This window comes from Kogia breviceps, chromosome 6, assembly GCF_026419965.1.
Source record: "Kogia breviceps isolate mKogBre1 chromosome 6, mKogBre1 haplotype 1, whole genome shotgun sequence".
NCBI classification, from domain to species: Eukaryota; Metazoa; Chordata; class Mammalia; order Artiodactyla; family Physeteridae; genus Kogia; species Kogia breviceps.
The window spans coordinates 83,477,979-83,499,706 of NC_081315.1; the positions used below are offsets into that span (position 1 = coordinate 83,477,979).

At 43.4% G+C, this 21,728-nt stretch overlaps 1 long non-coding RNA gene across 2 annotated transcripts; it reads right to left on the bottom strand.

The window, feature by feature from the left end:
- Window positions 1-1,443: 1,443 nt before the first annotated feature.
- Window positions 1,444-21,163, bottom strand: LOC136794430 (uncharacterized). Of its 2 annotated transcripts, XR_010841201.1 has the most exons (4): window positions 19,172-19,223; window positions 18,375-18,446; window positions 1,983-2,077; window positions 1,444-1,809 (listed from the first exon to the last, which is right to left on the bottom strand). It is a non-coding gene; the product is annotated as an uncharacterized lncRNA (long non-coding RNA). The 2 variants fall into 2 exon arrangements; XR_010841200.1 differs by lacking the exons at window positions 18,375-18,446; window positions 19,172-19,223 and adding an exon at window positions 21,124-21,163.
- Between the last annotated feature and the right edge of the window lie 565 nt (window positions 21,164-21,728).

Consider the following 21,728-nt stretch of genomic DNA (forward strand, 5'->3'; position numbering starts at 1 on the left):
TCTTCAGTAATAAAATACCAAATGTTAGCAGGGCATAGGCTGCTCAGGAAAATATGTCACATTTACTAGTATGATTTACAATGAATTCACTTCCGAGTCCAGGCCAGCAAGATGTATAGGAAGGTGGTGAGTGCTTTAAAGGACTAGAGGGTACCCTTTCTGGACCGTCCTTCCTGACCAGTGACTGGAATGCCGACCCAAGGTCTGGAGCTGGTGCAGCCATCTCGGGCCACAAGGTGGAAGCCACGCACTGAAGAGGGTGAAAAAAAAAAAAAAAAATAGAAGGAATCTGGTGTTCAGGGACCCACCATACCAACCCTGGGTTGCCTCTATTTACATAAGAGACAAATATTTTAAAATCTTTTTTAAACCAGTGTTGTTTTGGGTTGTTAGTCTCAAGCAAAATAATGTAACTCTTAACACGAGCAGTAAAACTATTTTGAAAGCTTGTTGTAGAATTTCTTGGAAAGAAATGAAAGGATTTCATTTCCTGGATCTAGATGCCTACTTAAGGAGAAGGGTATGTTTCATAAAGAAAGGTGAGAGCCAAAGAAGGATCCCCATCCCAAAAATACAGCCACTGCACTTCTTGTCGATTTGACTTCATTTAGTCTAAACCAGTTCCTCTTTGAAAACAAATGTCCCCTGGGAAAGCTAAGCTCATTGGTGGTTCACACCTGAGAATCAGAAGGTCCTCTGCTGATTTGTAAGGAGTCTGAGGAAGGACAGTTGTTGTGACTATAGCTGGGGGAGACAGTGACACTGGGAAGGGCAGGCCAAGGTGGGGTGGGACTGATGGGGGTGGGAGAGTTCTGGAAGCAGTGTGAGAAGAAATGAGAAAGGGGCCAGAAAGGGCAGTGCCCGGGTGCTAGATGCTAGATCGCCCTGGGTCAACTTTGACTTGTACTCAGGACACTGGAGCCAGTCCACCACCAAGAGAGGGTGGGACAGTGGGAGGTGAAATTCCAGGGACTCCACAGAGCAGCTAACTTCAGGGGCCCAGAGTAATCCAGCCTTCACATTCAACCTGGGTCTCCCAGGTTTTCTTTGTCCTAAGTAGCCCTCCTTTTAACCAGGACGAGTGGGGAAGTCCAGCAGCTTTCATACTGGCCCAGGGTTCCCTCCCTACCACTTTTAGCCATCTCCACATCACACGTTTAATATTTTATCAAAATAGACTTAAATTGGATTGCTTTTTTTTTTTTTTAACTTAGCCTCGCCCTAAGCAATATGACCTGTGAAATGACACGTTTGGCGTGATAGTTATCTATAAGGGGCTTAATTATTACATTTAAAAATGTATCACCAGAAAAAACATATGCATATCGTGCTTAGAGGAACATTGCATTCAGTCTCCCCAATGACCCAACAAAGAAGATACAAATATTAGCCCATTTATTTTATTTTATTTTTAAATTTATTTATTTATTTATTTTTGGCTGTGTTAGGTCTTTGTTGCTGCGCGTGGGCTTTCTCCAGTCGCGGCAAGCGGGGCTACTCTTCGTTGCGGTGCGTGGCCTTCTCATTGCGGTGGCTTCTCTTGTTGTGGAGCACAGGCTCCAGGCGCGTGGCTTTAGTAGTTGTGGCTCGCGGGCTCTAGGGCGCAGCCTCAGTTGTTGTGGCACATGGGCTTAGTTGCTCCGTGGCATGTGGGATCTTCCCGGACCAGGGCTTGAACCCGTGTCCCCTGCATTGACACACAGATCCTTAACCACTGAGCCATGAGGGAAGTCCCTAGCCCATTTTATAGAGGAGAAAACTGAGGTTAAATAGCTTCCTCAAGAGTTTTCACCAGAGCTGAGATTTGAACTGTTAAGAAACAAAATTAAACTGAGTAAATTTGAAGATCAAATTAGCTTTATTCAACAATTCATGAATCAGACAGCATCCCATCTAGCAAATAAAAAGCGACTCCAAGGAGCTGTACAAAACGGAAGACTTTTACAGGCAGGACGGGGAAGGGATAAGGAAAGAGCAATTACCTCATCTTCCTTTGGGGGATGAAAAAGCGTCTACTCGGCAGATTACTTCATTGGTGCTGACCAGAAAATCCCAACGTGGAATTGAGATGACATTCCTGGGGGATATTGAAACTGCAATTAGGTTAGGTATTAAGTTTCGGTTTGGTGACGTGGGCTTAGCACAACTGACTCCATTTGGGACCTGTTGTCTCTTTTTTAACAGAACCAAGGTCTGTTTGACTTAAAAGGCAGTAGTCCTTGCTTTCTCCCAGGAGAAGGAAGGCAGAGACCCCTAAAGCTAAAGAGGAGCTGGAAGAAGAGCCAAGACTGCCGGCCCTACGTGAGTATCCTCCCTTCAGCTCTCCCCCACTTCCCCCCTTTTCTTCTTTGTCTTCAATTTCTAAGAATGTCTCCTCACCAAAACAGAACATTCCAATGCATCCCTTATGAATAAAGGCTGCCAACTCCACGTCAGGAATAAAATTCCCTTTGGGAATTTTTATCATATCTAAAGCAATGATAAAGAAATTCAGCTGTCTGTATTTCTGCCTGCACCAGGAGAGAGGAGGGACTGAAGTTTCTGGGGAGCCCCACAACATACCTGTGGGAAGCAGAGTAACATGTGCTTATCACGTTGAGCCCAGAGGACTGCTGGGAATAGAAACCTTAACATGAAGCAGCTGCTCATACCTGAGAATTATGGTGACAGGTGTGGTAGAAAGAGTAAACCCCAGACTGCCACTGACCAACTTAGTGACTGAGGGCAAACCACTTACCCCCTCTGGGCTTCAATTTCCCCATCCATAAGAGAGGATAACAATCCCTGTTTCAGAGGGTTATCACAGCATTAAATGAGGAACCTATAACCTAGTGCTAAAATACACGACCATTATTATTATTTTAAATTACTGCCGGAGTAAAGAGGGCCTTCATGTTCAGAACCCAATCATCATAAAGTAAACTGTAACTCCTGGCAAATATTGCCTTTTCTACTTGGAAACTTCACTTTAATAAAGAAAAGAGGGCTTCCCTGGTGGCGCAGTGGTTGAGAGTCCGCCTGCCGACGCAGGGGACACGGGCTTGTGCCCCGGTCTGGGAAGATCCCATATGCCGCGGAGCGGCTGGGCCCGTGAGCCATGGCTGCGCCTGCGCGTCCGGTGCCTGTGCTCCGCAATGGGAGAGGCCACAAAAGTGAGAGGCCAAAAAAAGAAAAAGAAAAAGGTGAGGTGAAAAAGCAAAAGGAAATTTTTATATTTGAACGATCCCTGACCCCAAAGTCCTTCTCTCGACACTGTTTCCTCTTTCCCTAGTATTCTAGCCCAACATGCAAAACCTTTGCTTCTACCCAGGGCCACACAGGAAGAATGGACAGGACAGACAGGACATGTCTTTGCCCAAATTAGTTTCACTTCCTCTCCACTAGGCCAGGGTCACGGTGATGGAGAACTGTTGTCCATGGCCCTGAGGGTTACATTTCTGCTTTTATCAATACAAGGCAGGCAAGAGACTTAAGTCAGACAGCTTGGTGAGGCAACGTATTTTCCAGTTCCCAGGTACATACAGTCCTGGACTTACGATGGTTCAAGTTATGATTTTTCAACTTTATGATGTTGCAAAAGTGATACGCATCCAGTAGAAACTGTAATTTCAAATTTTGAATGTTGATATTTTCCAGGCTAGCATTATCCTCTCTTGTGATGCTGGGCATGGGCAGCGAGCCTCAGCTGCCATCAGCCCCTCGATCTCACGGGTAAACAACCGATGCACTTACAACCATTTTGTATCCAGACAGCCATTCTGTTTTTCACTTTCAGTACAGTATTCAATAAATTACATGAGTTATTTAACACTTCATTATAAAATAGGCTTTATGTTAGATGATTTTGCCCAGCTGTAGGCTAAAAGAAGTGTTTTGAGCCCATTTAAGTTAGGCTAGGCTAAGCTAGGAAGTTCAGTAGGTTAGGTGTATTAAATGCATTTTACATTTCAATGTTTCTATTTATATCCTTCCTTGCTCCTGTCTGGAGAATGGTATTCGGTCACTTGAGACTCATTCTGTAGAAAGAGCTTGATTGACACAGGGGAGAGGACACCATTCTCCTTACAGCCTGAATGGGACCCCAGGCTGGGACCCCACCACCACTGAAGTGTAGACAACTACGTCTTAGACAACCTCTCCATTTCTGAGGATTTTATCCGTCTAACTAATTGACTTAATATTGAGGGAGTTTGGAGCTGTCAGACACCCGTCAGTGGCCAAGAGAGAAGGAAATACATTAGATCTGTTAGTAGTTATTTTGTGCCAAACAGAATTGGCACGTGTCTTATGTCTAAAAAGCTGGTCACTGACTTTGAATGGGGTTTTGCTGATGCTGTTAGAAAATATTTTACCACTAAATGTGAATAGAGATGAACCGTTTCTCTGAAGAGGCAGAAGGTAAGAGATCATTAAACAAAAAGGAACAATGATACAATTTTGCTTCACGTTTGATGGCATCACTTGTCCCAGAACATTGCTTTGGGAATTATTTCCCCCTTTGATCTTGCAGAACAGTGTGAATGGACATAGAGGCATCCATATAAAAGAATAACCAGGATACAAATGTCAAAACAAAAGAATCTGCCAGGTGTGGGAAAAGCATAGTTATTTAAATAAGTAGAAACTTTAACTCCTCTGTCTGGCTAACTATTAAGTTGTAATTCCTTTGCTACTCCATATCACACCAACCAATTAGTCAGCTATATCCTTCAGTGTAAAGAGTGTAGTAAAATTTATTTTTCAGATTTTTCTCATCTTGCTGCCAAGTAATCCCTCCCCATGTGTATCTGCAACCTTCCTCTTGCAGAATTCCTCCTCCCTGAGGGACCAGAGAATTGCACTCATCCTGATCTTCTGTAGAGCATGGAGGCCTTAGGATGATCTGATGCAGGTATATAATCTTTTCAACGTGTCTCTCTCCTACTTTCTTTTCTTGTTTTCCTGCCTCCATTACAGGCTACCCTCCTTACCCAGATACTTCCACCCCCAGCAGTTTGGTCCATGATCTCGCTTGTCTCCTCCTTCTGTTTAGGCCAGCCTTAGCGTATCCATAAGGCTGCATGATATGGAATGAACATAGGTCACCAGAGTGTCAAAACTCTGGCTTTTTACTTCCTAACTGTGTGATCTTTGTCAAGTTAACTTTTCTTAGCACTTCTGCTTTAAGAAAAAAAATAGTTATACTACCTCATAGGATTTTTCAGATAATTAAATGAGAAAATGTACATAACATTTACGGCACATTAAGTGCTCATTAATCAGTAGTTTTTTCTTCTCCTGTTCTGTTCCCCAAAATAGTCCCAGTTTGGAGACCTCTGTCACAGGCAAACTAAATAGTTTGGCATTATTATTACCCAAATTTCATTCAGTACTTTCATTCATCATTCTAAAGGACACAATAACATGCCATTTTTGGTACCTGCCTCTGGGGAGTAGTAAGTTCTTTTTTTGTCATACATCATTTTCATAAACAGCCCTTTACCCTCACATAATACAGCAGGGTCTGCTCAGATCGAAACTGTGAGGATCCTCAGTGGTTTCAAACTTAGCACTAGAAGCCTCTCTTGGACCCCTGGAAGCCAGAACAGTACCAACCAAGAAGTTTCTACTTCTCTTTTACTCAGAGGGCAGTGCCTAGAAAAGGTGGGAGGGCTGCCTGCTCAAGTGTGGCCTTCAAAGACAAGGTGGAGGTGAAGAAGAGATGAGAATGTAGCCTGTGGACCTGAGCCATGTAGCTGTGGATATAGTAGCCCCTGAGGAGCCATGTGGACAAATCATCCACAGCCAGAAAATGGCACCACCTGCAAACAGCCTGTGAGACATGGCCAGGGCTTTCCAATATTGCTTTAACCATAAAAAAATTATGTCTCATCTAAGCTGTCAGTGAAATTTGATTTGCAATTAAATGCTGGCCACATAGGTCCCATTTACAAGGAAAAACAACTTGCAGAATCCTACATTTTCTTTTCCTTTATATACCTCAATTCCAATTAAGCCAAGTGCTACAGACTCAATTGCAAACAGCGTTGTATTAGTTAAGATACAGTTGAGGCTGCTGTGAAAAAGAGACATAAGAATGGAAGTTCATTTTCCTGATGTAACAGTCGGAGCATAGGTTTTCCAGGGCTGGTATGTAACTCCTTGATGTCGGAGACCCAGTTTCCTCCTATTTGCTCCGCTATTCTCAATATGTAGCTTCCATCTTGTGATATCAGATGGATGCTCCAGCTCCCACCATCACTTCCACTTTGCAGCTGGTAAGAAAAAGAAAAGGGGCAAGAGAAGGCATCCTACTTTTCTTTAAAAGCAGTCTGGAGTTCCAAACATCCATTTCATTTTCATAGTGTTGGCCAGAACTTAGTCACATGACCACACCTAACTGCAAGGGAGGCTGGGAAATGTAGTCCTAGATGGACAGTCATGAGTACAGCTGGAACATCACTATAGAAGAAGGGGAGAATCTAATATTGAGGCACAGTTAGCATTCTCTGCACAAAGGATCAGACAGGACCATAAATCAGCGAAACCTGCTGGGTATAAGGGCATATGCATATTTTATGTGGGTGGTAGGTCCTGAAACAAATAGGAGAGCCCCACTTTGAGGGGCAGCCACTTTCACCCTAGATAATACTGTCATGCAGAAATTCAGGATCAGTGTTCCATATCTGTGGTTTTCAAGAGAAGAAATCAAAATCAACATTAAAAAAAAAATGTGTCTCCCAGTTTTAAAATGTTGACCCCCCCCCCAAATTCTTTTAAACACTGTGTGAGCCGAACACATCTGTGGACTGACATCAATTAGATTCAATTTGCATGAAAGTGTCAATTGTGCTTCGCTCTCTGCCTGAAATGCAAAACTTTTGAAATCCAAAATTAGAGCTAAAAGACAAAACAGTTAATAAAGTTGTGATCAAGATGTACTCTTTAAAATAAGTAATGTGTTTGGCTTGTTAGTTGAGCATTGAGACAAGAAAATCATTAGTTAGCCAAGTATTATATTTCAGTTTTGGGTGTGAAATAATTTTAATCTCTCTCTGGGTTGCAATGACCAGGTGTTAGTTAACCGGATAAATGAATTGGAGAAAACACTCAGGCTCCTTTTTTATGAGTAAGATGGCGGCGATCTTCACGGCAGTCACAAAATGTGCTGCTCAGATCTCCTGCTATGGGGGGGTGGGGCATAAGTGACCCAGATGCTGCCTTCTGGATTCGCCACCATGTTCACATCAAGACCATACTTCCATGAGCTGCTCCCAGCCAGTAACTGAGCACAGAAGGGGGACTTCTCCAGGGGTCGACTTTGACTCCAGGACTCCTCATCCACCTGGCCAAAGCTTTCTTGCAACTGCACCGAAGTCTGAGACACCTTCAGCCCAAACCACCTTCCTTTCACAGGTGTCAGAACTTCTGACTCCACTTTCTCCTGCTCCCTCCTCCTTTATCCTGAACAGACCTTCCCCCTCATAAATCCCTTGCACATCTAATGCCATGTGAACACCTGCTTCAGAGCAGACACAAACTAACACATGATGTTAATGATAAAAACGGCAATTATAGGAGCAGTTGCACTTTACTGTGTGCTATGTACCAGGCACTGTGCTTACATAAGCACGGTTTCCTGGCAATAAATAATAAAAATAAAAATAAAATATAATGGCTAACTTTCTTGAGTATGTTCCAGGACCATGCATTACAGCCTTTCATGCATTGTCTTCACAAAACCTAACGTGAAAAACGAACTGACATTCTCATGATTTTACAGATGTGGAACTAGATTAAATAGCTGCTCAAGGTCATGCATCTAGTAGGTGGTAGACAGTGATTCAAACCCAAGTTTGTCTGACTCCAAAGCCTAGTTGCTTATACGTCAGATATTTGTGTACTCCCTTCCCAATTTCTACCACACCCAAATATCACCACATACTAACCCCATGACTTATACTATTTATGAATAGCACCTGTACAATTATTTACTTAATATTTTTCTTTAAATTAACTGATTTTTTAAACTCGAATACATTTATTTTAAAAAGAAACATAATATGCCTAAAATAAATGGTAAACTGCTATCCCTTACCATAAATTAAAGATAATTCTAAGAATAATCACAACAAAAACAAAAAAATTATCATATTTTATCTAGGCAATATTATAGCATTTAAGAAGATATAACATCTAACTAAAGACTCCAAATCTGAGGTCTATACTCATTTGCTGTATGTGTGTTTTTAAAGGGAGATTAACAAGTGTTAGATGTTTAAAAAAAAAAAGAAAAATATGAGCTTCAAATGAAAACTCTTTTTCCTGACAAAACCAGAAAGACTGAAAAAAAATTAAAAAGGGACTAAGTTTCTCAGTCTGTGACTCAATGCTCTTTAATGCTGTGTCCACGTATCCCTAAAATCCTCTTGGTGGTACGCTTTGAGAAATAATGACTAACAGGAAAGCGATGAATGGTCATTTGGATAGAAAAACAATTTTATACAATTGTCCCTTGCCCCCCAAGGAAAGAAAATCAATTTCATTCCTTTTCAGCTTCCACAGGTTCTCAGTGCACACAATTGTACCCTCTGGTTTATCTGGAGGGTACAATCTTTCAAACAAACCAGAGCCTGCAGCATGAGGGAGCACTGCGTTTGGGGCAGGTGTATCCGGTAGAGAAACAAAACACTTCTCTCTGTGGTTAGGCCACCTAGTACACTAGAGTTCAGCGCATTCACAAATCAACCTGCCTGGGAGGGGGCTGTACCACACACATCAACAGCTTAGAGCCTGTGTGAAAACTTCCAAGCCTCTTCGGGTTGGGAAGGCAGCACTGATTGGGAGCTGAGCTGCACCGATGGGAGAGAGAGGGCCACACCACCTGCTGGGCTCTGCATTGGGCCCTTTCCAGCCAGAGCCTCCAAGTTACTCATAGAGACAGTGGAAGAAATCCTGCTGCAACAGATCTCACAGCTTTCCAACACATTTTAGGAAATCATAGCCCCACTCTCCAGAGCTTAACCCCAAAAAGAAGAGACCAGAATCTGGACACTAGGGATTAGAAAGTGCTTGAAACCCAGCAAGGAAGTGGAGAGGGCTTGTCACCAGCCCTCCTTTCTGACTCTGAGTTCCTGAATCAGTTTCCATTATGAACGTTTGTATTTGGTTTGGCAAGTAGTTTGCAAACTTAGTTGGACCTGGAAATAGAGAATGGCTTGGGATGCCATATTGGAGAAACTTGGGATGCCTCCATTTATCATGACAAAGTCTCAGTCTTGTGCCCACTTTGCAGATGGGAACATAGAGTCACAACTGAAATTTCACAACTGAAATGAGGTCTGACAATGGGTCTATGGCTGATTCCTCATTTTGTACTTCCTCAGACCTCTGGATTTTTAGTATATTATCCTTTAGAATAAATCACCATCCTAGCAGATGTAAGTAGTAGAGGAGAAGGGGGAATAGTTAACATTTGTTGAGTGCTAAATACCTCATCCCATTTAATGTTAAAACCTCAGTGGCGTATATATAACATCCCCTCTCTGCCAACGAGAAAATTGCAATACAAAGAGGTTAATTGTCAAAGATCACCCAAAGTGAGGTTTCAAGCCCAAGCATTAGGGTTCTGACTCCTCACACTGATAATGACTATTCTGCCTTGGAGTCAGACATACCTGAGTTCAAATACAGGCTCTATCTGCTAGTAGCTGTGCAGCTTTGAGCGAGTCACTCAACCACTGCAACAAATGTTTTCTATAAAGTGAAGATAAAAACAGTGCCTATCGGGCTTCCCTGGTGGCACAGTGGTTGAGGGTCCGCCTGCCGATGCAGGGGACACGGGTTCATGCCCCGATCCGGGAAGATCCCACATGCCGTGGAGCGGCTGGACCCGTGAGCCATGGCCGCTGAGCCTGCGCGTCCGGAGCCTGTGCTCTGCAACCGGAGAGGCTGCAACAGTGAGGGGCCTGTGTACCGGAAAAAAAAAAAAAAAAAATAGTGCCTATCACTTAATGCTGGTAAGAAGAGTTGTTAAATGACGTAATGCAGGCAACATGCTTTGCACGGAGCCCAGCATACAAGAAGAGCTCAATAAATGCTGAGTATTATTAACAACATAATCATGGCCCAAAAGACTGATCCACTTACTTTTTGCTTCTCTGATGGCTGTCCTCCTTCTAGTTACTACCTGTTGTTGACTTAAGTAAAGCCTTCCGTTTTACCTCAGTCATCCCATGAAGCTGATCTGGGGAGGGAAAGCCCACAAGACAGAGGAAAACGCATCCAGCCTCCTCATACAGCCTTTCCCCTTTGGAGCTGCATGCGGAGAATCATGGCGGACCCCACAAAGCACTTTCAGAACCATCAAGTGTTTTTAAAGGCAGTGACAAAATCCAGGAGATAGATGGCATTGTAGAGCTGTTTGTCCTAAAAGGTAATGCACCTAATACGGGAACCTCTGAGAACAAGTCGAAGTGTGCTGAAGCTCTCCGTGTGCCCCAGGACCTTTCAGAGAATGAACGCACTGTAAGAGTGAACAGAGGAATGACCATTCTCTGGTGAGAACCATAAAGTTTGAAGAGTTTCTAGTATGATGGCTTTAAAACATGTCTGTGAATTCTTTGACGCTCCTCGCATCAAGAGGTAGAATCCAATTTCCTTACCCTTGAATATGGGCTGGATTTGAGGACACTGAGTGAATTCTGAGGCTAGGTTATAAAAGATGTTTTAGGGCTTCCCTGGTGGCGCAGTGGTTGAGAGTCCGCCTGCCGATTCAGGAGACACGGGTTCGTGCCCTGGTCCGGGAAGATCCCACATGCCGCGGAGCAACTAAGCCCTTGAGCCTTGGCCGCTGGGCCTGCGCGTCTGGAGCCTGTGCTCCGCAACGGGAGAGGCCACAACAGCGAGAGGCCCGCATACCGAAAAAAATTAAAAAAATAAATAAATAAAAAAAATAAAAGATGTTTTAGACTGGTTCTCTCTCGGGTATTTACTCTTCAAACCCAGCTGCCTTGGTATGAGGAAGCCCAAATGGCAATGGAGATGCCAACATATAGATGTTCCAGTTGTCACCTCCAGTCAAAGTCCTAGAGAACAGACAGCCTTTGAGATGCTTCCAGTCCTAATCACCATCTGACTGCAACCTCATGGGAGACTCCAAGTGAAAACCACCTCCTGAGACCCGTTAACAATAAATGATTCCTGCATTATACCGCAGTAAATAATTGGAATGCTACCATATATTTCAGAAAGCTTTGCCTGTGGGTCACTGTTAGCTACCATGAGCTTTACTTTTTATTTCCTGGAGACTATTACTTGAGCACCTATTCTCATGATCCATAATAATTAATTTTTGTTAGGTATTTATCGAATATTTTTATGATCCACAGTAATCATTTTAATCAATTTTAAAAAATACAACTGTGATAAGAACTGGATACATGTCATTTTATATGAGTTCTCCTGAGGGAAAAGCAACTATTTTGGCTTTCCTTGGAATAAACCTGAGAAGTATTCTTTAGCTGTCTAAGTCATCAAAAATGGAGAAGCTTTAGCCTGAATTGACCCTTGAAGTCCTCTTTGAAGCAGGACTGGAGCCAACAGACAAGCAGAGCCTTGATCCTTAGGTAGCACCAGCATGTCAGGCTGTGAAATAATCATGCAGAGGTTGTCTGCAAACCATCAGCCAACTGCCAAGTGTTTTCTAGGAGCTAACTTTTTCATCAACTCTTGTGAATGTAAAACTTGCAACCCTTAGCAGCTTCCCCCCAAAATGGGTATATATATAAACATTAATACATATATATATATACACACACACAAATGCACACACACACACACACAGGGATCCACTATCTTACCTATTGTGTGTCTTGAACAAATTACTTAATCTCTCTGTGTCTCAGGATTTTTGTCTCTAAAATAGAGATAATAAATATTTTCCTCACTGGATTATTGAAAAGTAAATGAGCTTATACTACTTAGAGCCCTGGAGTAGACCATGTTCAATGAATATTAGTTATTATAATAATCCATACATATACATACACACTTAGAAAAGAGACTGGAAGAAATTGCACCAAAGAGTTACTGTGGTTGTCTCTGGGTGATGGGATAATGGATGCTTTTAATTTTCTTCTTTATATTCTTCTATGTTTTCAAAGCATTCTATAATGAACCTGTATTTCTTTCATTTATTTTTGAAAAGACATTATTTCAATAGAAACTCTTTAAAAATCTTAAAAGGAGGTGTTTACTGAAAAAGTGATAAGATTATGGATAACTTTTAATGTTTTGAATTTATTTTTTCAGTGCTCTGATTTTCTTAAATTGATCTTATTAGTGGAATTTTTATGTCTAGGAAAATGGAGATGGAGGATGAATTCATATTCAGCCATGTGGTACAGATTCATGATGTCATAGAGTCTCATTAGATGATTAGATACAGATCACTGAGGACTGTAGCAACCATGGTGGGCTTCTCAGAGGTGGTGGGGCTTAAGGTAGACATGGGAGGATGGGGACCTTTTCCAGAAGACTGGTTTCATTAATGTCTCATACACACACACACACACACACACACACACACACACACACACACACTGTTTTGAGCTCCAGCTATACCAGGTGCTGAGGGAATAAAGAAATAATCCCAGTTTTCAAAAGTTTACTGCCTAATGGGGGAAATACACACATAAACAAGTAAGTTTTCAATTTAATGAAGTAAAAAAACATAGCTACATGCACAGGTTTCAGTGGGAACACAGACAAAACACATTAGCCCACCCTGGGGTTTAGATCAGACTCTTGGAAGTGGAGTTTCTTGAGCTAAGGCTTGAGGAATGTCTTAGTTAGCTCAGGCTGCTATAACAAAACACCATAGATTGGGTGGCATAAACAACAGAATTTTATGTCTTACCATTCTGTAAACTAGACGTCAAAGATGAAGGTGCCGGCAGATTCAGTGTCCAGTGAGACCCCCTCTTCCTGGCTTGCCCAAGGCTGCCTTCTCAAGGTATCCTCACACGGTGGAGAGAGAGAAGGGGCTCTGGTCTGTTCCTCTTCTTATAAGAGGACTAAGCCCCTCAACGGGGCAACACTCCCATGACCTCATCTAAACCTAATGACTTCCCAAAGGCCCCACTTCCAAATACCATCACACTGGGGACTGTGGCCTCAGTATATGGATTTAGGGGAACACAAACATTCTGTGCATAGCAAAAGAAGAGTCGGTCCCAGGCTTAGAAAACTGGGCATTCCCAGGGGCAGGAGTAGCATAAACAAAGAAGCAGAAGTATGAAATGGCATGGAGTATGCAGTAAGCGATGAGCAGTTTGGTGTTATCAAATGAGTACTCTTCAAACTCCCCCTTCCCCACTACACACGCACGGACTCCTTTCTCCAAACAAAACATTTTATGTGGGAACCCAGTAGATAAAACAGATACAAGTAGGGGCTGTAGGGGATACCTCTCCCCAGAGGTGGCTGATGGGGCATGTCCTCACAAGGCCTAAGGCTCCAAAGGCAGGGTTGGGGGGTGGCTAGGACTAGAGATTCTATAGCACAGAGGCCAGGTCTTGGATGGCCTAATGTACTCAGTCTTGTGGGAATGCAATGGAGCACCACCGAGGGGGTTTCATCTAAGGAGCTCAGATTTGTGCTTGGGAAAAGGGAGTGGTAGCATGAGGAAGAAATGCCTGAACCTAGAGAAAAGGTCGCAAAGGCTTGAACTAGGGCAGAGGCCGTAGCAAGAGGGTAGGTCATTGGAGCACTTCACTGATACTACTTCTCAGAAGACGATTTTCCACTAGTAGATTTTGAAGAGGGAGGCCTGGCTGCCTATATGGTGGATGTCAGCCCCTACAGCCATCCCACAGAGCCCATCATTCCTACCAACCTCTTTCCATTTACTCGTGCAATCTCAATAGCCCAGCTGAATCTATGCCTATTTTAAAGATAAGGGCTAAGATAAAGGTCTGTGGCTGTGGTGCTGAATTTTACATGTCAACTTGGCCAGGCCAGTATCTAGTGGTACCCAGATATTTGGCCAAACACTGGTCTGATGTTGTTATGAAGGTATTTTTAGGGTAGATTAACATCTAAGGGACTTCCCTGCTGGCGCAGTGGTTAAGAATCCGCCTGCCACTGCTGGGGTCACAGGTTCGATCCCTGGTCAAGGAAGATTCCCCATGCTGCAGAGCAGCTAAGCCCGTGCACCACAACTACTGAAGCCTGTGCGCCTAGATCCCATGCTCTGCAACAAGAGAAGCCACCGCAATGAGAAGCTCACGCACCACAACAAAGAGTAGTCCCCATTCTCCGCCACTAAAGAAAGCCCACAAACAGCAATGAAGACCCAACGCAGCCAAAAATAAATAAATTTATTTTAAAAAATTAAAGCAGTGGACTTGAGTAAAGCAGATTACCCTCCATGATGTGGTGGGCCTCATATAATCAGTTGAAGGCCTTAGAGAAAAAGAAAAAGAATGACTTCCCTGGGGAAGAGAGAATTCTCCTTGCAGTCTGCCCCTCTTCCCTTGGTCTCCAGCCTGCCAGTCTATGCTCCAGATATTGGACTGTGAGTCTCCAAATTGCATGAGCCAATTCCTTAAAATCTCTCTTTCCAATCTCCATATATATGTATACTACTATTACTCCTATTATCATATATACTATTGGTTTCTCAGGAGAACCCTGACAAATACAGTGGCTTAACCCATTGTCCACTTACCCTATTGTGCAGATAGAGGCAGGAATAAAATGCCAACTTGTAACAACTAATTAATTCAACTTCACCGCACCTCTTTCCACAATGGTGAGTTCAGAAGGCAGAGCAGGTCATTCTTTTTTTTTTTTTTTTTTTTGGTGGTATGTGGGCCTCTCACTGTTGTGGCCTCTCCCGTTGCAGAGCACAGGCTCCGGACGCGCAGGGTCAGCGGCCACAGCTCATGGGTCCAGCCGCTCCACAGCACGTGGGATCTTCCACGGACCGGGGCACGAACCTGCATCCCCTGCATCGGCAGGCAGACTCTCAACCACTGCGCCACCAGGGAAGCCCCAGGTCATTCTTTTAATTGGCATTCCTAAGGCATGGCTCTGATAACATCACCAGCCTGCTTAAAATCTTCAATGATTCTCTGTAGCCTTTCAATAAAGCCCCAATTACATGGTCTAACATTCAGGAGTCTCCGTGCCCAGAATTCAATCTCCATTCCCAATCCTACCTCTTATGACCTGATAAATGGATTATTGTGCGCCAGTATCCACTCACTCCCCCTAATAAGACTATCCATCCACATCCTTTGCCTTGTGATTTGTAGTCTCCCTGTGGGAAGAGTGATAGATTCCTGCTCCATTGGTTTGGGGTTCGTCCACATAACTTGCTTTGCCCAGTGAAATGTAGTCAAACATGATATATACCAGTCCTAGCAGAAACTTTAAATGCTTGCATAGTTTGGCAGCACTGAGGGCAGGTGGTCTCTAGGAAAGTGGGGAAGGAGAGTGTAAAACTCTCTCACAAAGATCATTTTACTTTTCAAGTAACAAGAGTAACAGCTGCCCCTCATGCAACTTTTTCTTGGAAGTCCAGATATTCCGCTCTGTTGTAGGGTGAAATTTTTTCATTTTAAGCAGTGAGCAGCCTCTTTGTCTTGAGGGTTTGTTCAGTCACTTAGGATTTGGGATGTTTACATGACAGGCCAATGGATTTCTTTGGATCTTAACTAAGTATTTTGGAGGGAAATGTCTTAAAATGGTGCCTTGTTTTATTTTTACCATGTACCAGGTAAGAAAAAATATATATATCTTAACATCTGGCGCCAACTCCCAATTTGAATATAAAATGTCTTTGTTTAGGACAATAGCTTTATTGGTCCTTTGGGATGGAAAGTGAGATCCTAAGACATGGGAGAACAGGTGGGGGGAAAATGAGAGATGGTTAAACTGTTCTGCTTTAGAAATAAATAAGAATGAGGGCAGCATGGGGAGGGAGAGGGAGAGTGCTGAAATTAAAGGAAAGGGGAAACAGAGAAAGAAGAGAAAGAACAAGTTTAAGCAAAGGGCAAGAGGCTGGTTGGTTGAAGCAGAGACCTCTAGTTACCTTCAAAACCCTGTTCTTCCCTTCTTGTGTAGTAAAAGAGTTACAGCTGTGCACCTGACAGCCTTGTCAGAGACTAAACTTCCCAGGCTCCACTGCAGCCAGCATGGTCACATAACTACATTCTTGCCAGTGAAATGAGAACGGAAGTGATGTGTCCAACTACTTGCTCAGGAGGAAATCCTTGGTCTCCATTCCCTCCTCTTCTACCCTTACAATGGGCTGTTTGTAGATGTGGTTTGACCTGGCTTTGACTACACAGATCAGGACACAGTCACTCCCAGGGGATGGCAAAGCAACAAGACAGAAGGAACTGTGGTTGGAAGTTCCTTTTTCCAACCACAGTGGGAAGCAAAGTGTCCACTCAGCTTAGACTGGGAGAGAGAGATAAAGCCAAGTGTTTTTTCTGTGGGAGAGTCAGGGCGCCAAGGGGAGGATCTCATTGTTTCAGCAGCTTAGCTGAAATCTTATCTAATACAATGGCAAAATCACTATGCAACTTTTGAAAAATGGAGATAACTACTATTAGATTTTTTTTACTTTGCATTTTTCTGTGTTATAAACCCTCCGCAAAATGTGTTACAATGTATGAGTAAGTAACCTGGCAGAAATCAGGGATAGTATCTGGGTGCCATAGCTGGGCAACAGAGCACAGACAAGGAAGAGAACATGTGCAGTCTGGTCCAGAGACTGAAAGAATTCCACAGAAGCAGGAGTTCCAAGCCAGATTGCCATAACAATGCGACCCCACCTGAATCTCAGGGAGGGTCTGGACTTTGCACAGGGTATGGAATGGAGACATGATCCAATTCAATCTAGAACCTTGGGGTCAGGATAACTCCTACAAACACCTGGACCAAAACAGTGATTAATCCAAGAAGGCAGGAATATGTAGTGATTAAGAGTACAGATTCTAGGGAATTCCCTGGTAGTCCAGTAGTTGGGACCCTGCACTTCCAATGCCGGGGGCCCAGGTTCAATCCCTGGTCGGGGAACTAAGATCCTGCAAAGCCACACGGCACAGCCAAAAAAAAAGGGTACAGGTTCTAGAGTCAGACTGAATGAGTTCCAATTTCTGCTCTACCAACTACAACTATGTGACTTTGGGGAAATAACTTAAAACCCTAGCCTCAGTTTCCTTATCTGTAAATTGGGTATGAAAAAAATCCACCTCATAATGTTATCATAGAGAATAAAAAGGAATAATGTACGTAAAACACTCAGCAGAGTGTGTGAGGTATGATAAGGGATCAATACAGACTGACTTTTTAAATTAATAATATTAATTAATTTCATCGTGATATTAAAATGAGATCCTAGTTATTATTCAAGGTTTAGAGAAAAATCATTAACTTTGAGACTCCTCTGGCAAAGTCATAGGCTCAAATGTTTCTGATTTGACACAAAAAAGTAGAAGGGTTAGGAGCAGGGCATTACTCTAGCATGTGAGGTGTCACAGGACCAAGTATCAGTGGCTCCATTGTTCAGCCGAAAAAACAAAGAAGTTGAGAAAGGTGCCTGAGGTAGCAAGTTAGTGGCAAAACTAGGACTAAAATAGGGGTCTCAAACCATCGTTTGAGTTCCAAGGCATTTTAGCGAAGGCAGGATGAACAAAATAAGAACAGTGTTAACCTGCAGTTTCAGGTGCCCTGGGGCCGGTCCCCATACCTCACTCCTCCTTCCCACGATGTCCCTCTCTCAGTAAGCTACCCACCATCACTCAGGAACTCAGGCAGGAAAGCCACAGTGGTGCTGTACTTCCTGTTTTCCCTCACCCCTTACTTCTAATCAGCCCTCAGGTGGTGTCTATTTCATCTCCGAAATCGCTCTCAAATCCATCCACTTTCTTCTACCTCCACTCCCAGCCTACTTCAAACCAGCTACAGTAGCCTCTTTTTTTTTTTTAATAGACCTCGTCTTTATTATTATTATTTGTGTGTGTGTGTGCGGTACGCGAGCCTCTCACTGTTGTGGCCTCTCCCGCTGCGGAGCACAGGCTCCAGACGCATAGGCTCAGCGGCCATGGCCCACGGGCCCAGCCGCTCCGCAGCACGTCGTATCTTCCCGGACCGGGGCAAGACCCCGTGTCCCCTGCATTGGCAGGGGGACTCCCAATCACTGCGCCACCAGGGAAGCCCTACAGTGGCCTCTTAATTGGCATCTATGCTTGCTTTCTTCATTTTCCTCTCCTCTTGGCAGCCGTAGGGATTTTTTTTATACCCAAATATCATTATTCCTGTCCTGCCTAATACCTCCTACTGGCCTCCCACGAACCCAGGATGAAGTTCAGCCAGCTTACCCTGTTAGTGTCTGCTCAAATCCCTCCGCATTGCTGCTCTCGAAGCCCAAACCACACCAGACAGTTCTGTCTCTAGAACAGATTACAGAGCCCCTGAGCCTTTGAATGCTGTTTCCTCTGCTAGGACACTGTTTCCTTCTCTACCTCCCTTCATCTAACTAATAACTCATTCACTCAAAAACATCTTTATCAAGCTCCTACAATATGCCAAGCCCTGTTCTAGACCACAGTTAAATAACTTTTTGGTGCCATGATCTCTATTAGAAATCTTGTGAAACCTATGGACCACTTTCTCAGGTTAATGCCTCTTTTTTTTTTTTTTTTCTTTTTTTAGGATGATGAATTCTATATAAATATCACTGTTTATTTCACTTGCACCTCACCACTATGGTTAGATAAGGTAGATATTATCGTGCCTCCTATTTCTCCCAACATATTACAAACAGGGTTGTAAAAACTACAGTGAACATTGATATGGGAGGCAGAATAATGGCCCCCCAAGGAAATGACCAAAGAAATTTTCACATATTGATGTATGAGAAATCATTCTGGCTTATACATGAGTTAACTTGAAGTTTATGCTAACTAGAATAGCCTATTTGTGGCCTAAAACATATATTGTACATCTGCTTTAATTATTAAAGAAAAGGGCACACTGACCATAAGTAAAGAATATCCATATTAAAAATAAAGATTAAATGCTTTCCTTCCTGGAAAGCCAAAGATGGTACTCCTTCCATGATAAGACTCCCTTCCCAGGTGCCAAGGCCATACTGACTCGCTGTGTATGTGCTGACCTGCTTTTTGTTGAAACCTTCAAGGAATGTATCCCTGACTCGTTTGATGTTCTTTGCTCTGAGAGGAAACCATGCTTCTCCAGAGCAGTTCCTCAGCGTTGTCTGAGAGACTGTCTTTTGGGCCAGAGTCCTCACTTTGGCTCAAATAAAACTCTCCTCTTTTCCTAAAAAAAAAAAAAAAAAAAAAAAAGAATAATGGCCCCCCCCAAGGACGTCCATGCTCTAACCCTTGGAACCTGTAAATATGCTATGCTACATGACAAAAACCAAACAAACAAAAGCAAAAAACTTTCCGAACGGAATTAAGGACTTTAATATAGGGAGATTATCCCTATGGGGAGATTATCCTGGATTATCCAGGTGCCTCCAATGTAATCAGATGGGCCCTTAAAAGTGGAAGAGGAAGGCAGGCAGAAGAGTTAAAGAGATAAGATGGAAGGAGAGGTAGGAGAGATGTGAGACTTGAGAGGGACTTGACCTGCCATGGCTAGCTTTGAAGATGGAGGAAGAGGTCTATTATATAGGTTAGATTATGTCCCAGGCTGATGATTTTTACATTCATAGAGCAAACGCAGGGGGTCATAAAAGAAACCAAATGTATTGAAGTAGTTAGCGAAATATTTTAGAATTGTGACACAGTAACATATGTGTTTCTTTATCATTGCGTTAAATAACAAGATCTAGTGGTGGGTCTAAAAAATAACCTATAAGAGGTCAGTGTAAATGACATTTCAAGATATCTGTAAAACAGTCATGGGTGACAAAGTCTCAAGCACAGTTCATATGACTGTGGTTTGTTGCCTACGTTCACAGTGAAAGGAAATGCTAAATTTCAGTTAGAGATTAGTGAAAATAAAGATGTAATTTTTGTTCTAGCTAAATTCATAGAACCCAAATGCTAGGCATAGACTCCTAGCAGAGGAGGGTCCCCAAGTTTAGGTTCAATCCAAGGAATATAGTAAGAAAAATAAGAGCTTACGTTCTAGTCAGGGGAGACTGATAATAAACACAATAACTTTCAGATGGTGATGAGCTGTTTAAAGACGATAAACAAAATCATATAGGACTATAATGAATCATTTAAAGAAAATAAAGTGATAGAGAATGACTAGTAACTAGGGTGATTGATTAGGGTGAAACCCTAAGGAGCTGAAACCCAAAGGAGGAGAAGGAGCTGGTCTCATGAAAAGCCAGGGGAGAGGGTCACAAAGAGGGGGACAGTAAGAGGCAGGCTGAACTTGGCAGTGGTGGGAGATGAAGTCAGAACAGCCACACGTAAGTCTCAAAGGCCAGTGGGGGAGGTCCTTGAGCAACTGCTTCAGTCCTCCTCATAAAAATTAGGATGTCATTGGATTTCCCCGGTGGCTCAGTGGTTAAGAATCTGCCTGCCAATGCAGGGGACAAGGGTTCGAGCCCGGGTCCGGGAAGACCCCACATGCCGCGGAGCAACTCAGCCCGTGCGCCACAACTACTGAGCCTGCGCTCTGGAGCCCGCGAGCCACAACTACTGAGCTTGCATGCCACAACTAGAGAAAGCCCACGTGCAGCAATGAAGACCCAGCACGGCCAAAAACAAATTAATTAATTAATTTAAAAAAAATTAGGATGCCATTCATACAGCATCTGGGGTTATTCTAGGAGCCCTTGGGATACCAGGAGTGAAAGGACCTAATGAACAACATTCCCTGGGAGCTTCTCATGGCTCATATATCATCTCGTTTAACCCTGCGAGTGCACACTGTTGTCCTATGAACTGGAAGGGTCCCCATTTCTCTGAGGGAAAATGCTTAAGGTCATCTGCTTAAAGTCTCATAGATGGTATATGACAAAGCTGGGATTCTGACAAAGCCCTTTCCCTTAATCACCACCTTTTTCTACCTCTTGTCTATGGATAAAGCATACATTCTTTCAAATCAAAGTCACCCGCCTCCCCAGTGGCTCCCAGGACATACCTGTCTGCGATCCTTTCCCCTTTGCAGAACAGTGTCTCCCGGGAGGGGAAGTTAAAAATCTAAATGCAGCAGCTAAAAGCTGCAGGGCCTGGGGGAAGCCACTTAGCCCTAAGCTCCTAACTGTCAAAACCGGCATAACCATGGCAACACATTCCCAGGGCTTTTATTAAAGAATCTGACTGTGAAAATCTGCTTAACTCAATTCTCTGCAGCACCCTGAGGGGCTAAAAGCATCTCCACCCCGAGAAACACCCCCCCACCCCACCGCAGGGCAGCCCTCCGCTCACTGGGGACTCTCCATCCTTTTGTAAGACAGAACCTCCAATGAGCGCTTCTGTGCACCCTTGGGTCTGTCCCCCTCCCGAGAGACAATCCTCTCACAGTAGATATGTCCACCTTTCTAAAATAGTCCCAATGCAGGTAGCGTCTCCTACTCATTTTCAAGGAGGAGAGAAAAAGAAGGAGAATTGGGCAGAGAGTGAGGGTTCAGTGAAACCTTCTCTATTTTCACTCTCACTCTTGTTTTTCTCTCCCTTTGCCATTTCTCCAACTTGACCTCAGAGCCTTCCCCTAGAGATGCCTCTCAGTATCCCCCTCTGGTTGGC